This window comes from Hibiscus syriacus, unplaced genomic scaffold (assembly GCF_006381635.1).
Source record: "Hibiscus syriacus cultivar Baekdansim isolate YM2019G1 unplaced genomic scaffold, ASM638163v2 tig00000002_pilon, whole genome shotgun sequence".
Classification (NCBI taxonomy): Eukaryota; Viridiplantae; Streptophyta; class Magnoliopsida; order Malvales; family Malvaceae; genus Hibiscus; species Hibiscus syriacus.
The window spans coordinates 2004642-2019432 of NW_024061752.1; the positions used below are offsets into that span (position 1 = coordinate 2004642).

The 14791-nt window shown below is 29.9% G+C and overlaps 2 pseudogenes; one reads left to right on the plus strand and one right to left on the minus strand.

Annotated features, from left to right (window-relative positions):
• Positions 1–1747: 1747 nt before the first annotated feature.
• LOC120183152 lies at positions 1748–7420 on the minus strand (annotated as a pseudogene).
• Positions 7421–7567: 147 nt separating this feature from the next.
• LOC120184147 lies at positions 7568–11278 on the plus strand (annotated as a pseudogene).
• The last annotated feature ends 3513 nt before the right edge of the window (positions 11279–14791 follow it).

Here is a 14791-nt window from a genome sequence, read left to right on the forward strand (position 1 = left end):
TTTCACTATCATTATATGGTATTTCTATTTATCGCGACTTGGAAAAGGAATCTCCCTCCCACCATCCTTTTGTTTTTCTTTATTTTTCAGCAGCCAACGGGTCATGCATTATGACGGGCGCTCTACTCGGCTCAACTCAATGCCTCCACCATAATAACTTCACGTTGGAAATATTTTTAGCTCTTTTGGTCTATTTCTGCTCTTAGTCCTTGTACCATTTGCACATTTCAAATTTAGGTCCTATTCTTTTGATTTAATAATTGAAGTGCAATTGATAATACTGTCAAAGGATTTCTGATCAATGTGATCTTGCCACTTTAAAGATAACTTGTAATTAACAATTATTTTATTTCACGTCCTTAGCTTTTGTTAACCTAATATGTTTTGATTTAATTAGTCGATAACAATACTTATTTGGTATATGAGTTAACATTGCATCCACACTTGGGTACTTATTGGCTATTTGACCCACCTCAACATTGTAGTTAACCAAGTTAAGGGAAGGGTAAATTGTTTGATGAAATATAAACTAATTTATTTAACAATGATTATTTTCTAAGACTCTTTAATATTCAATTATCACATGAGTGTTGACCTATTTGAAGTTGGGTCGAATCGAATTCTTAAATAAGAGTAAAACTCTTATAAATGCTTCAAACGAACATAAGTTTCTATATGAAAGTCAAAATATAAAATTAGAAATTAATTAACTTGACACGTCATCAATGTAATAAGAATTCATGTTCGAGTGACAGTTTTATGAGTAATTGATAGTATAAGTAACCCTAATATAATTTCTAAAATTTAAATAAAAGAAAAATAAAACAAAAGTGACATTTTATGTAATTTACTTTAATTTTATATGGCAATAAAATTCATAAGAAAGAGATCATATGCAAGTGTTTCAAGTTTTTACTATAAAATTTGCCCAAACTCTTCTATATTGACCAAATAAAAAGAAACTGAGGAATAAAGTCACATTAAACTCATGGAATTTCAAAACATATTTTAAAAATGTGTAACAATAATTAAAAATGGTGATCGTGACAATTTTCTTATACAGGTAAAACAGGTTAATTATTGTTTTAGTCCCTCTAATATTCATATTTGATCGGTTAGTTAATGTGGATTTTTTAAACAGAAAAAGAAACCATCAAAACCCTACAAGTGTTATCTCGTGGGTGACAAATAAAAGTACGTGCAAGTGGAAGAGAAACAGGGAGAGAAAGATACACTACAAGCTAGTGGGTAACCTTCACCTCCTAAATTAAGTATTATGTGGTAAAATCTAACAATATAAAATGTTTATAAGTATTTTAAAAATAAGATAAATTTTATAAAAAGATTGTAAATTTTTAAAATTTTCATTTTGTTTGGATTTTTACTTGTAAATAAAAAAATCTAAAAGTTATTAAAAATCATTTTTTTTGTAAAATAATACAATATTTTATAAAAAAAAAGTATTTTTTAATGGTTCTTAGTGTGACACTTTCTAATATTGCAATATACTGAAAAATTTAATAAAAAAAAGAACATGAAAAAAAATAAGTTTGGGAAATTATCTACCTTTGATTATTGATAATTTTCAATGTAATGAATCTAAAAGAAAAGAATATACAAAAGAAGGATAAAGAAAAATCCGATTCCAGATTTGGTTTTTTCTATACAAAAAGCTCAACCACCTAATCCATATCCCTTAAAAGTTTAACCGGGTATTAGGATCATGATCCGTTTGCCGTCGGGTCCTTCAACTGTCGGCGGTCGGATACTTGATTAAGAACGGATGCGCCAAGCTGGGAAGCTGTCCACCTCTTACTAGACTCCTTCTGCAAGCAACACTCTATGAAGTTCGGAACGCATCGGAAGCACCCGATGGCAAAGTAGGTGGTTCGCCGAAGCATATCGCGCACATCAACGTAGCCCAGTCGGGTCTTTGACCCTCCGGCAGGAACGGGAAGTGACCCACGTAAAGTTCCATCAAAGTAAGCCCCAAACTCCAGATATCGCCGAGGAACCCATCGTAGTTACCCCCGTTAGCGTCCGGGTCGAACCGCTCGGACTCATGTAAGCGCAAGTTCCAACGTAGGAATTGCAAGATTCCAAAGTTAGGGACATGATCTTGCTGACTCCGAAATCGGCGATCTTGATTCCATATTCTTGTTCACAACAGATTTGATGGTTGAGATCTCGGTGAATTATCTTATGGCTATGTAAATAATCAATCCTTTTAGATCTGCCTTTATATGAGCAAGTTGAGGTTCCGAAAAAGTACCCTCGTTACGAAGAAGAGTATCTAAAGTTCCCGTGTCCAAGTACTCCGAGTCTCTCGAGCTCCGCTGCAGGAATAGAAACGAAGAAGCTGTTACGACGTTCGAGGGGCAGATGGAGGTAGAGGGAGAGGGAGCGGGGGCGGCGATCGGAACGTCAGGCAGCGGGAGGCGTAGGTTAATCTGGCGTCGCTCACGAGGGGGCGGCGATCGGAAACGTCAGGCAGCGGGAGGCGTAGGTTAATCTGGCGTCGCACGAACTACTGCCATGTGAAGGAGAAAAATAAATGATTTGAGGAAAAGAAAGCTTTAGATATATATAAGTAAGAAAGTAAAGTGAAAGAGTCGGCTTACAGAGGAAGGTGCGAGGATAGAGGGTGAGGTGGGCTCCAATATTTTAAATTTTACGGATTGGATTGGTTGGCGATTATATAACTTATTTGATAATATATATTTAATATATTCGTGGGACAGAAGTAGTTAGTTTTTTAATATTGACATGTGGCCTGAATGATTAAAATAATTCTAAAAATATAATTTATTTATTTTTTAAGGAAAAGAGTTATTTAATTTAATTAAATAAAATTTATAGTTTAAATTTTGATATTATAAAAAGAATAAATTAAAATTAAAATATTGATTTCATAATAAATCTTTATATTATAACATTTAAACTAATCTACTAATAAACTAAATATCGATAAGTGTATCTAAAAGTAATTATAATAATTTAAATTATTTCCTAGGAATATCAACATGTGAGTTAGTTATCTATTGAAAAAATATTTGTCAAGTAAAATCAAATATCAAAATTGTTTACTTGAATTTTTATTGGAAAGGATTTCTATTAATTTTTTTATGGATTAGGATTTATTTAAGTTTTAATATAACAATTTTCGGGTTTATAATTATTGTGTTAGGATTTTAGTCATAAAATGGATCCCAATAAACTTGATGCTGACAAATGTTATTTAATTAAACTAATTTTTTATTTTTCGTACAAAATTCAATCTACGGTAAATTTAAACACAGAAGTTAACCCTTTTTTCTCATAAAAAATGATGGAATGTGAGATTTTTTTAATAAAATTTAATTTCGGAAAGGAGTATTTTTCTCTTAAAATCAAAATCGGTGAAACTAAATTCAAGCTTTGTATGATAAGTGTATTTTCATTTAAAAATTAAATATATGTTGGAGGAAAATAGTAATAAACAAAGTTATCTATCAAACTAAACTTAAAATAATAATAAAAACACGGGGTGCACGAGAATACGTCAATGCTTTATATTAATACATCATTTATAAATAATATAAATCATGAAAATTACTCTCTAACTCAAAATTATTAATGATTACTGACGGATATGAGAATAACAATGTATATAATGATAAAAAAAATCAAATTTTATAGATAATACTAAGCTAGTAGGAATATAGTGGGATACAGGCCATAGGTTTGCATTAGTTTTTAAATTAATAATCTAATTAAAGTGCACAACGGGAAGATCCTTCGGGATTCATTTAAGAATACCAAAGGTGTATTCTAAAGGGAAAAATACAATAAAGTTCATTGAACCATATTTAAATGATTACTTTACTCACTAAATTATAAAAAAGTTACAAAATAATCATTAAATGATAAATTTAATGATTATTTTGTAATATTTTGATAAAATTTAATGATCATTTTATATTCTTTTAAAGTTTATTGAACAAAACAATCATTTGAACGGAATCTAGTAACATACCATGCACTTTATCCTATTCTAAACCATTTGGTATTCATGTTTCCATAAAATCAAAGAAGGGTAAAGTACATCAATGGTCAGCAAAACTATACTCAAATGATTCTTTTGCTCAATAATTTTTTAAAAAATATAAAATAATTATTTAAATTTATCAAATAATTATTAAATTTTATTAGAATATTATAAAATAATCATTAATTTATAAAAACATTATATCAAAATGATAATTTTATAACAGTTTAATAAATTTAATCATTATTATATAACTTAAAAAATTTTACAAATTTGAACATAATTCAATTCAATAACATATCCTATCCATTAAAGAAAATGGTTATGGCTACATTTTACTATGCTAGTCCAAATTAACCATTATAAGACAAAATGGCTGCTATTTCTACCTTGAAAACTGCATCGCATGCCTTTTTTTTTCTTTAGGATTTTCTTGACGAAAGTGATTACAAGAATCTACACTGTTTGAAAGTATTTTCTATATTAAAAATATACAAATCTACGTATCGAGACACTTAATCTATAATTTTACATATTATTTATAGTTAGGGATGGACATTGAGTCGGGTTTCGGGCCAACTCGGTCAAACCGAAAATTTTATACTCTGCACTTGAAATTCGATTCAACCCGAGTTTAGAGTAATTTTATTCAATCCGATTTTTGAGATAAAATTCAATTCTGACTTTATTCAATCTAAAATGATAAAAAATTATTAATTTTATTCGATAAAATAAATATTTAATTGAAGAAAATAATATAAAGAATAATACCCTAAATATGTAAGGTATTTATATTAATTTTCGGATTGAAAATATTTGTACCCTAAATCCGTACCCGACTCTACCTGATTCGAACCTAATTTTTTTAAATAAACTTAATCCGATTACATCGAATCAAATCAAAACCTATCGAGTTCGAATTTCATACACATCCCTATTTATTTATAGTGTGGTAGACAAGTGGGACATGCAAATGTCATTGCCCCAACCGAAATCCCTCTTGATTCCCTCGCTCTAATTTTCCAATATTTTCATATTAATGGGTCGATCAAGTTTATGTGTAAGATCAGTATATTTAATTTTTATTAAAATCATAAAAAAATTATAAAAAATATATGCTATTTTAATAAAATGAATGATTTTAATCGAGTTTAAAAAATTTGAGAAAATCCAATAAATGGAAATATAATGTAGTAAAATATATACTAGATTTATGTTTTATTTTAAATATTAAATATGTTTAAATACTATATAAAAATAAACAATAAAATATCACTGTATGGTTGTATGTATTATTTTTAAAATAATGATATTTCAGTTATTTCATAATTTTAAATTGATATCCTATTACGTAGTTAAAATTTTAATATAAAATATAGATTTTTTAAAAAAAAAACGCTTCATATAATTAGGTTGCTGCTAAGTTGCTTCACGAATCGAAAAACCCAATGTAATTCGATGAATCCAAAATATCAGGAAGAAATGTCAAAAAACACGTGCCGATTAATATTTTCAATTTTTATAAATAAGGATTTTAAGTTATACGATACGTAACGTTACTTCGTAAGTTTCATTTTTTTCCTTATAAAATTAGGGTAAATTACACTATTTCTCACCTAAGTTTACTCTCACTCCTATTTCACTCACCATACACTCAATATTTATAATTTCTTTACTGATCTTTTGAATTGTTTCTGTTTTGCTCACTCTTAACTATTTTATTATTATTTTCGTATGTTGTGACATTTATTATTATTATTAAAATATAAAAATAATTTAATATAAAATAAAAACAAACAGTGTCTGTCCACTGTTCTTCAACATTGGATGCCATCGTTGGCCGTCGTAGATGGTGGTTGTTCGGTCCCAGATTTCATGGGTCGCTTCAACTCAGCCCCTGAGTCCGAATCTGGTGGTTGTTTCACTGAAAAATATCTCAAAACCCATGAATCTCGATGGAAACATTTTGGTTTCCTCACTTTTGATCTATAACTCGTGGACTTCGGAGCATATTCTAACAAAACAGATGTAAGATTCGGACTCACTGAATCGAGATGAAGCGACCTATGAAATTTGGGACCGAAACGACCACCATCTACATCGATCAACGATGGCGTCCAACGTCGACGAACGATATACGACTATCATCAATTTTTAGTTATAGAGTGAAACAATGTGAAAAGTATATCATGGACTTATGAGTATCACAAAATAATTGTAATTTGGTTCATACAAATTTAAAAGTTATAAAATAATCAATATTTTTTAAAATTATTATGAAATTTTATTAAATTATTATAAAATATTTCAATTAAAACTATTAATTTTATTAACATTAAAAATATTCAGAATTATAACGAATATTTATAATCATAATCGTAAACTAAACACATAATGACATTTTTTATAGCCAGAAAATAGTTATCTAAGATTACACAAGGATCGTATAAGGAAAAAGTAAAAAAAAAAAAACTTACAAAAAGACTCGAATGAAATAGATACGAACAGATCTAACCTCGTCAGTATACAAATAAAAAAAAAGATCAAGCTACTGAAAGACCACATACAAACCGTAAATCAGAGTTAAACGACGTGAAAAAACAACCCACTAGCGCAAATCACGTATCCAAATTCAATTCGAAGGTTTAAAGCAGGGAATACCAACTATCACAAATATGCATCATATTGATCAGTCGTGATGATGTCAAAAACAACTATGAGAAAAAAATATATAAAAACAACGGTGAAACGACCAAAAACATATTAGAAGTAAAGAAAAAGTACTAAATGACAAAATTATTATAAATAAATAAAAAAATATAAGTAAAAATGTGATGTAATAAAGTAAAGAAAAAAAGAAATAAACAATATTATCCAAAAAAAATAAACAATAAGAAATTTCGATGGTGGTAACCAACTCAAAATTTGTCTATCAACTAAAGATGGAAATAAATAAATAAGAAATATCAACGTTTAGAGTTAAAAAAAATAAGAACCCTGATTCTAAATATTTATTAAATCTATTAAATTTTTATATTTATATTAATTATAACTAATTTGTGATAATTAGATAAATTTAATTAATTAATTATAATATATTTTATTAATATATGTAATATAAGGCTTAATATAATTTTTTTCCTAAACTATATTTTTCATACTTATGTGTCTAAACTATTTTTTGTCAATCCAGGCGTCTAACGTTAGAAACGTTATCATTTTAAGTCTCTCGACCGTAACGTTCGTTAAATTTTTTTATTAATTGACGTGTTGCATTTATAGAATTTAAAAATTTTATTTAAAATAAAAAATAAAATTACATTAAAAATCCTAAATTTTTCTTAAATCTAAAGAAAAAACCTCAAACAGTCGCCGTCTCATCCTCGCCGTCATCGACAAATAACCACCCCAACCATCGTCCTACTAGACTAGCCGTCGCTCCAATTACTTAAGTTTCTAAACTTAAATTTCTAAATCCTAAAATCACATATTTAAATCCCTAAAAGTTCCTTAAATTCCTTTAACCGGTCGTTTGACGCAATGAGAGTAGAAAATATTATGCAGAGCAAGGGAGACGGGGGTCCGGAGGACGTGTAGTAGGGGAAAAGTTTTTATTTTAAATGAATTTCTAAATAATATTTTTTATTTTTAAAATAAAAAAAATATTTTAAAAGATATAAATGTGACACTTTTCACTTATCAAACTTTTTAAACTAACGTTACGATTGAAGTTTTTAAAATAATAATATGTAATAGTATTATAAATGAGAAAAAACATAATTTAAGATATTTTTATATTAAGTCATAATAGTATTATTGAACATTACATCACATCATTTTTGTCATTAGGACGAGAGCTCCATGTGGAGATAAGCACATATGCAAGTTGTCGAGCGGGTTGGTTGGGGGAGCGGAGAATCAGACATCAAATTAATTTGAAGTCACAATAGTATTAATTTGATTTTATTTTGATTTAGTTCTTAATTTCTTTAATATTTCATTCGTTTAAATCTATGTTTATTAAATTTGAACCATTTGATCCACCCTATTTAGCTTCAATTCAGTTTACATGATTTTCTTATTTATTCGTCTTTTCATTTATTTTAAGTTAATTTTTATTAAATTTGAATTAGATACTCATCCTGTCATCCACCATTACGGAATACTTATGTAGCTTCAATTATTTTGTTCTATAACAAGTTTTTTTTGTAATTTAATCTCTCAACTTATTTTTTATTCAATTTGGTCTTTTGATTGCAACTCTTATCGAATTCTTTCTTCACATAAATTCTCCGACTCTTTTATAATCTCATCAATAATTTATCCTCAAAATTTCTTATTTTTAAAAAAATAACATTATAAATATATATATAAATTTGAAATATATTTGATTAGTTAAATAATATTATAAATTATCTCACACAAATATGAAATATGTATATCATATATGGTTAAAAATTTGTTTAAATCGAAATTCCCTTCCTCGAGCCATTTGTGAATGCTTTCTCGATCATAAGTTATCCCAGAAGATAATGTCACTGGATCCTACGTAAGATTAGAATTTTTATTTTGATTTTTTTTTTTTAATTTAGGGTGAATACAAGGTAATATCGTACAAAGACTTTCAACTATTTGACAATGAACGCCCTACATACATGCTTGAACTCAGGACCTCAAGGATAACAACAATCTCTTAATCACTAAAGTCGTTTGGTTCATGCTGAATTTCGAGTTTAAATACCTAATAAGTCTTTATATTTTTTTGAAATAGTCTAATATTTCAACTCCTGCCAATATTTAATTATAGCTCCGTCCTTGTTTTATCTCATACTTTTTCTTTTTTGGTTTGATAAAAATATTATTAATTGAACCTATCATGTGATATTAATGATAAAGAAAAGATTATTCTTTTTAAAGATTTTGGATTTGAGCAATTATATGTAGGACGTGTATGTGTTGCTAATAGATTAAGAAAATATTGATTATATACTATATTTACTATAATCATATAGAATATTAAAAAAATATTATAAATTCAAACAAAAATGTGTCACTCAATGTCAAAATTTATTCTTTATTTTCACTTTACTTTTGTTGGTAAAGAATGAGATTCTAATCCATGATTATGGGTTCAATTCTTCATTAATTTTCCTATGCATGGGAACATATTAATCATTTAAAAAATACATCGAATAATGTTACCACTATATAGTTGTGTGGACCTTACGGAAACGAAACTCGATCAACAACAACAAAGCCGCGGAGCCAACCATCATTGTTTGTCGAGTGGGGATTTCTTTTAGGATTATGTAGCCAATTCCGATCGGCTGAGTTTATTATTTTTGTATAAGGAAAGAGTCATCGAATGATTAAAGAAGTGTTAGGGAAAAATAAAATGAATCAATTCGAATGCCATTATTCTCATCGTCTCACATTATTTCACTAATATAATTAAACATTAAGAAAATAAAGATCAAGAATCTAAAAAAAATTAAGAGAAATGACAATATATCAAAATCTATGATTGATCTCAATATTGAAATCCTTAGTGAGATTTATCATCATTCAACTTGTAAAGAAAAACATAAAAGACTTGTCAAGGAAATGATCTATCTAGGAGAATATAGTGATTGCTTGCATTCTCAAGCTCAATGTGCTCAACGCTATAAACTTCATTCTCTGTATAGTTCAAGCCTCGAACATAAATATAGATTATACTCGCAAAGAATTAATTTTATTTTCACATTGCAGTGTACAAAATTATACTCGCAAAGAAAGAAGAAGAATTGAAGAAAGAAAAAAGAATCAAAAGCTGATCTCTCTTTGATAGCTTCTCAGAGTAGTATAAAATCACCCCATACAATTAGAATCCCTCAAAACAAGAAGAATAAATCTTTCCTCTTATTTTTATATCTTCCCTCATTACCTCTCAATTCCATAGCTTCTCAATACCCATCGATGTTACTCTCTTTCTTTCTTTCTCTTTTCTTTTCAATTGATTTCCATTTTTTGTACTAATTTGATTTTTTTTTTTGTCGATAGTTGAGTATTCATACTCTTGGTTTTGGATGATACTGACTCAGAAAGTTTACCCTATGGATGGAGTAGATATGAGTTTACTTTGGCAGTAAATAATCAAATTCATAATAATATTCCATAAGAAAAGGTATCACCTTTTGCTGTCCATACACTTACTGTTTAAGTAATCTTTTTGGATATTAAAGCATACTGAGTTTGTTTCTGGGTTTAGATAGTTTGTCAAATGGTTGCTGGATGATTTAATCTTGTATATGGAGTTGCATGAGCATCAGTTTTTTTTTCTAATACAAGAACATCACTTATTGGTGATTTTGTTCAATCGCGTCAAAGAGTATGCTTTTGTTACCCTCTGTTGAACAGATTAATATGGACTCTATGCAACTAAAGGCAGGTCATATATGACTTCCATCTTGCACACACATCGTCAATTTAATGCAAGAATGATTGGGGTTTTACATCCTTTATGCCCCTTGGTGAGTTATATGATCCTTGCAAATGGTATCTTGTGAACGACACTTTGATGATTGAAGCAGAGATTGCAGTTTGCAAGATTGCTGTCTGCCAATGTTTTGGATGTTATATTTCAGGCAGTTTATCATATGCCTACAACCGAGAATGATACGCCATCTGGAAGCATTCCTTTTTCTGCAAAGTTTGTTTTACAAACTCCAGTGCAGTGACAGCAGTGCTGCAACGAAAAAGCTGACTAAATCTTTTGGATGGGACCATGACTCTTTCACACAACATGATGTTCAAGAATTTAATAGGGTTCTGTGTGAAAAACTTGAAGATAAAGTGAAGGGTGAACAACTTCAATAATTTTTTATTGCGAATTTATTCTAATGAACCAAAGTTAAAATTTTGATCACTTCTCCTATGCGACCAGGGAACTGTTGTTGAAGGCACCATACAGAAATTGTTTGCAGGGAACAACATTATGAGCTACATCGAGTGTATTAATGTGGATTATATCTATCAGGAAGGAGTCATTTTATGGTTTTTTTTTTTTGAAATGATTGGCTGGGGTTTAATGAATCTTGTTCACCATGTGATGCTAATTTATTTTTGCTTATACCAGACCTTCAACTTGATGTTAAAGGCTGTCGAGATGTAGATGCTTCTTTCGACAATTATGTAGAAGTTGAACGTCTTGAAGGTGATAGTAACTATCATGCTAAGCAATATGAATTGCATGTAATCTTCTGTTTGTAAGGCCGCGCTAGCCCAGGGACTACTGGGTGCATCTTGTTCCTCTATTATGGGATTTGGAAGAGTTGAGATGAGATAAAGTGTCTTGTGATAGACTTGTGTTGCATACAGGTCATATCCCCAAGGTTCCTTCTATTATTTGGATGACAATTTTGGACATATTACCTACTAGAAGCAGGCTCAATTTTTTTTTGGTATGTTTGTTAATGGATTGTGTGATTTTTCAAGGTCATGTGAGAAGAAATCCTACAGATTGTCAGAGTCGAGAGCTTCATTGGGCATATGCCATCATTTAAAAGAGAAAGCTTTGTTGTTAGCGTTGCTAAAGTTGGCTTGGAATTGTTATGTGACTTGTATCTGGGTCTGATCAAGTGTGCTTAGACACGATTCATATAATGTTAAACGCATTTCAAGTCTAATTTCCAATGACATGACACAACAACAAAAAAGTTGTTAATGAGAATTTTGTTATAGCAAAAACAACACTCAACAATTTTCATGATACCACTAAGCTAAATAATGGTCACAAACTTGTTGTAACAGCAAATAGGAAAACTCTCAAGAAAGAACAAGAATAAGACAGATTAATAGGAATAAGTTTAGAATCAGGCTCAATCTCCAAGAGAAGGAACATTATAATTTGAAAGAGATGGGTAAAAAAAATCGTAATATTACACATTTTTTATAATAATTAAAAAAAGCAATCTTCACAAATGCAAATATAATTTGGTGTGCTACACCTTCTTATTTGGATAATATTACGATTTTGGTATCAAAATAAAGTGAGACAAAATAATTTCAATGTCACTTGACGCCAGCCAGCAAATAGAAGCAAAATAACATAACAAAGTGGAATTACCAACTTCTGCAATCCCCTCCTTTTAAGCCCTTTTAAGCAAAATTAAACCATTGATTTGATAAAATCGATAATGATTGAGAACATAGTTTATCAAAGTTGAATTGTTTTGACTTTAACTTGTCTTTAGGGTTGTAAACGAATAGAGTATTTGGTGAATTGTTCGTATAATGTTTTAATTTATATTCGTTTATTAAACTAGATGAGTAAACAAAAATCTTATGTTTATTTAATAAATAAACAAATACAAACATGTGTGTTCTATTCGTTTATGTTTATAAATAAGTTCGTTTGAAAGCTCGTTTATTAATTTATTTATAAGCTTGTTTACTATCTGTTTATAAGTTTGTTTATCCGATTTCCTTTTTCTTTTTTTATAAATTTTAAATATTGACGAATATAGGGATTACTTTGAACACATGATGAATTTTGGAGTTCAAACTATGAACCCTAAGGAATTAAGGATTGGTGGTGTAATTTTACTATTTGGCGAATATGTTCGCGAACGTTAAACGTATGGAGTGGCAAACGCTAAACAAATATGTTCATGAACGTTAAATAAATATGTTTGCAAATGCTAAACTATTGAACACGAACTCCTTTAAAAATAAACAATCGAACATGAACATGATATTAAAAGTTTAAATGAATACAAACTAAACATGAAGATCTTTAAAATAAACAAACGAACACAAACTCAATCTTATTTATTAAATCTCAGTTCACTTACACTGTTATGTACTTCTAAAATCTTGATTTACAATATAACTCGGTGTTCTACACCTTCATGTTTGAATAATTTTCGATTTTGGTATTCGTGTCCTCTACTCATGTATGATTAGTTTGATCTTCATTGCATAGATTTTGATAGAGGTCACTCAGACAGATCGAATTGATACTTTGCTATCAAAAGAAGTGAGACAAAGTGCAAGTTCAATGTCGCTTGATACAGAAAAAAGTCATTCAACAAATACGTTAATATTTAATTTTATCTCTAAACTACCGTTAATGCATTAAATAGTCCTTAAACAATGATCTTATCTAATTTAGATCCAAAAGCTTTCTAATTTCTATTTTTTTAAGCACCCCACCACCCTCCACTATATTCGATCCACGTTTCTTACAAACTAAAACCACACTTAAACAAACCCTCACCATATCTTCCCTACACTACTGCTTGGCTGCTGGAGTTCTCCAACTGCATATGAACATCTGGACGACCAAGGTTACTTGATCATCTGCGCTCCATAACTTCACCTGAATAAGAAGCATCCTTGATTCCTGTAATCCAAAAAACAAGGTAAGATGTGTTTCATAAAAGACAAATTCCAAAATGAGTTAAGAAATGGATTCCACAAGAAGTCACTAACTAAAGCAACGAAAGAAAAGTACAACAGAAATGTGCATGCTCAACAACTGAAAATATTGTTGAAAAATTATGAGATTATTCTTGGAGCACTTACCTTTAAAGCTTATCTGTAGTCATTACTTGGCTGTTTCTTGTTCCGGAAAAAGGCTGCAAATCCTGGAATCCGTGAATCAAGTAAATAACATAAGACTGAGTGAAGAAACCAACCAGAATGAAGCAGCCTCCAAATTGATTCGTGCAACTATAAAAAAATTACTCTTGATACATTTTGGTGAAATGTTATGGATACCTGGGCCAAAAAAATCACGAGATGCAGCAAGTCTTTAAATAGACAGAACCAAAGAAAAAAAAATAATAACCAAACGGAATTAAGAAATTACTAACAGATGATTCAGGATGTGTTTTTGTCCGTTGAGCCTGCTGGTACTTTAAGAATTGTCCAGTCAAATATGAAATCAAACTCGTAACCCGCAAGGAATGTGGTTCCAATATAGTGTGGTGGTGTTTGGTTTTTGGTTAATTGAAGAATCTATTGATGTTTTAACAATAGGGTAACCTTTTTGATAACGTTGTCACGTTATCAATTTAATAGAGATGACAATGGAGTGATCATTTAATTACAAATCGATAACGTTAATGACCCATTTGTTACTTCAGTGGAAAAAAATGAAAACTTACTCAAACATTAGTGACTATCGGTATAGTTTACCCTTTATTTTATTTAAAAACAACAAAAATTCAAAATTAAATTTAGAGATTCACGCTGCAACAATTAAGCAAGTGGAGGTGTGGCCTAGCTAATATGTTTTGTTGTTTTTAGAAAATTAGGGACCTGCCAAGATATTTGAATTTTATTATAAGATACAGGTGTGAAAATGTTTCTAGATCATCGTGTTTAACTCTCTATGTGGGGGTCGTTTGAGGTGGATGCAACATGTGATTGGTTAAACGCCACTTTTCTGCTCCGATATTCAACCACCAAAAGCTAAGCAAACCATCATCATCTTCCTCGCCTTTACTGCTGCTGCTTCTGCCCTGCGCCTTCAGATCTGATCTCTTAGGCATAAACCACACGTGGCATTGACATTGACACCCATTTCTGTTTTCCTTTTATTTTTCCTCTGTTTAAAATGCCAACGCCGTGGTTTATATGTTTTCGCCATCGGAAATGATTTATATCAAAGTAGTTCCCGTTTCCCAGAGCAATGGGCGGCGATCAACGGAGCATACCAGGCTGGAGTCCAACATTCCGACGGTGAACTCATGCAAACCCTTCAACACTGTCTTCATG